We start from the raw sequence: 4122 nt of genomic DNA, 5'->3' as shown, positions 1-4122 counted from the left end.
GCGCGCGAGTGTAACTTTCCTTATTCGATTGGAACTCATTTGGAAACCAATTTGGACGTGATTTTTCACCAATTTTCGGCCACTACAGATACCCAACAGGAGAATACACAAAGGGGGCTCTCATACTTTTCTTTTATACATAATATACTCAAATATTCATCAATTATCATCATAAAGGAGGAGAATTCATTGTTTTTGTGAGAGAATTGAAGAGGACTTACAAGAATTCAATTAAGTGAAGATTCAAACTTGGTATTGGACAAAGAAGAGAGGGTGCAAGTGGAGAATTATTAAGAAACCATTGAATAGATTCAAGATTTCAAGATTTGTCTTCATTTTCTCAATTTATGAAAAATCCGAGTTTATGTTTTTCCACTTATATATGATTTCTTGTAATTTAAATATGTTAGGCTAATTTTTCATATTTACTAGGATGTGATGAACCCTTGTTATGAATTTTTAATTTGAATAATTTAATTGACGGTAATTTATTTAATTGTTTGGATGTTTATTATCGTTTTTATACTTTTCAATTACTTGGCCACTAGTTGAATTGTTTGTGAATTTTGTTGTTATCGAGAGAGACAATAGGATCATTAGCACAAAATAATAAATATTGTGAGATTCAATAGAGGATAGAGATATACCTCTATACTTTATATAATTTTTATAAATGACCATTTGGGTAATTCACTCACATGTAGAAAGATGACCAATTACAATAAGAAAAAATTACTTGAAACCATGTTTTTTAAGTTTCAATTTCATTAATCAAACATTAGGAGGAATTGATTGTTGGAAAAACCCAACATTACATAGGCCCTGTTTGATTTACATTATTTGGAAAAAAATACATCTTAAACAGTGATTTGACATAATATATATTACACATTTTTCAATAAAATAATATTACACACATATTCAAAAGTTTTTCTTATTATTAAACCACACATTTTTTCATCAATACACTATTCAAAAATGCATTTTTCCTCCCAAAATAATGTGGCTCAAACAAGGGCATATTAGGTAATGGTCAAATCTAAACTATTGCATCCACTTAACATTAACCTTAAAAAAATAAAAAAAAAATAATTCAGGTGGTAATATTACATGAATATATACTTAGGTCACAATTAGATAACAAAACTGATCACAGTCAAAATCTATAATATACATATCACAATCATCTATGAAAACATGTCACAATTCTATATTGTCTGATTTTTTATAAGTTTTTTGAAATTGTATTTTTAAACTATTGTAGTTGTGAAATATTTTCTTATAATGATTAACTAGCCCAAAATAAAAATAATAAGGAGGTGTTTGGTTTGTTGTTTTCAAGTCTTTTTCAATTATCAATTTTCAACTTTGTAAAATACTGAAAATGTTTGATACGATGCATTTTCAAAAAAAATAGTCAAACTTATAACATAAAATTCGAAAAGCATTTTTGGCGTTTTAAATTTTTCAGTGAAAATTCTGAAAGCACTCAAAATATGAAAAATAACCGTTTAAATAAAATTTAAAAAATTTAAAATTTAAAAAAAAATTATTTTAAAATTTAAAAAAAATTCTATAAATAAATGATAACTTCTTAAAAATAAAAAAATAAAAATTTTGTAAAAAATAAAATCTAAAATACTAAAAACTAAAATTCTAAAAAAAAATTGAAAAAATAAAAAATAATTTTCAGTTTTATTTTCTATATTATTAACTCAATTTATTAATCATTTTAATATAATTTTTAGAGAGAAAAAATATTGTAAAATTCAAAAATTTTAAAATGTGTCTGCTACTTGATAATATATTATTGAATAATCAAATTTCATGAAATAAAGTATCATTAAATAATTTTTCAAAATTTGAAATCAAACATGTTTTTTGATCTTCCATTTCAAGATATAATTTTTCAAAATAACAAACTAAACAAGTAAACACATTTTTAACAATTTTAAAATAGACATCCAGAGTAGAAAACTAAAATGAGCTAAAAGCTGAAATATTAAAAACTAAAACACAAATCAAACGGACCCTAAACGATCCAAATCAAGAGGCTTGAAATTTCAGTTTGCGAATATCTCACTTAGGGCATACTTAAAGCATGAACTCGCCTGCCAAAAAATTGGAACAAACATACTTAAGGAAGAACGAGGATGCAATAAAGAAGGTAAAATAATTAAAAGAATGGGCGACAAAAAGAAAGTAGTGGTTTCCCTTTTGTTCTCTCATTTCAACATCTTTGCTTCCCTTTTATTTTCTCTCTTTCTTCCAAGTTTTCTCCTTCTCCTAGTTCTCTTATGCTTTTTCATTTTTATTTTCTGCCATTGTTGTCCTTGCTTTCAGTTTCGTATCAGGAAATAGTCGAACTCCCATCTTATTTGCTCAAGGTGTCCAAAGTTTAAAGTTTTATGGGGAACCTTATTTTGAAAAGCATCCGAGGCTTATGCTTTGAGGTTTGCCTCGCATGTGAAAGTGCCTCAAATCTTGACCAAATAATATGTCACAAATATTAAAATCAATTATGTCAGAAAACTTTTGTTGATCTGTCTCTCAATAGTGTTGATACATTTGAATTAACCAAAAAGATTGATTTCTTTACAATATGTTCACCTACTTACACTTACTCTCATTTAGTTTTGCTAAATTTCAAATTTTTAGTAGATTTTGATAAAAATTGATGAAATATGCAAAAGCACGATCTTATCATCAAACGGTGATTTCATGCAATATATACATTCAGGTGATGGAAGAATGAACAGAAGCATTCATATGAACAAGAATTACATTAAAAGTGGAATGTAAATCTCTTAATAAGTAATCTATTTAGAGCATGGTTTCATCTGCCTTTGCTGGAACAAAAAATTTACTTATGAGTAAGTTCGACTCTCTTAAATAATGTCTTGAGAACCTTGCATAAGAAGAAGAGAGTCAAATATAACCAGGAATAACTTGCCGATTAAAAGCAATTGCAAGCACAATTTCTTCCTGAACCAATATACATGGATGCCGGCAAATTATTCCTGGCTGCAATCCACTCTCTACCTCTTCATGCAAAGCCCTCTGACAAACATTTCCTCAGCTTGTGGAGAGATGAGCACTACCATTTAAATAGGAAAAGAAAGGGGCTTGTTATGTGATTATAATGAATGGAGAAGACATATTCTCATCCCAATATGCACTAGAAAGCTCTATTTGATTCATTATTATAGTTGACTATAAGTATGAATAGACCTAACAAAAATTATCTTATTAGTCATTGTTTAACCCTCATTTCTTAAAATTCATTTTTAATCACACATTTCATGTGGCAACAACTTTTATTAACTTTTTAACCATACATTTCATCAATTTTTATCAAAATTTACTAAAAATTTGATTTTATCAAAACCAAATGACAACTTAATATATATGATGTGGCAGGAAATAAAGTGAGAATGATAAACACCAAGATATAAACACTTTAAAATCATATCGGCTAGGTGGATTCTCGAGAATTTGAAAATCAAGAGTTCATTGTTTCATAAAGAATACCAAACTATTGATGAAAATTGAGACAAATGCCAAGTTGACCCCCCATTTTGGGGGAAAATATTATTCTGGAATAGTGCCTTTTTTTTTTTTTTTTTTCCTTAGAAGAATATGTGGTTAGAAGTGAGTTTTGAGAAAAAATAATTTTTTCGATAAAATGGGACTCATACAATGGCCTAATAATAAAATCTATCTGACGGTGAATCATAGCTAGTATTAATTTTTAAAGAAAACTCTCCAATCCTAACTTTTACTTTATAAAGTCATGAAATAATCCCCAAACCATTAACAATAAGGGCGCGTTTCATTGTAAGCATAGAATTTGCATGGAAAAAAAATAAATTGGATAATTGGCAGAAAACGTCTATATATTTCATTTTTTGACATTTTCATCCATTTTTTACAATTTTCCCTTCTATTTAAAGCAAAAACAAAACAAAAGAAAAATAACAAACTAATTGCAACAAAAGTCCCAATTTTTCAAAAAATTATAATATTCTTAAAAAAATAAATCTTTATTGTTGCTTGCCATCAGAATTTCAAACAAAATTATAAAACCTTTACAAATTCGAGACCACACACATACATTGCGGT

Source organism: Olea europaea, unplaced genomic scaffold, assembly GCF_002742605.1.
Source record: "Olea europaea var. sylvestris unplaced genomic scaffold, O_europaea_v1 scaffold2648, whole genome shotgun sequence".
NCBI lineage: Eukaryota > Viridiplantae > Streptophyta > Magnoliopsida > Lamiales > Oleaceae > Olea > Olea europaea.
The sequence above is the reverse complement of the archived record's forward strand: the minus strand, read 5'-3'. Positions refer to the sequence as shown.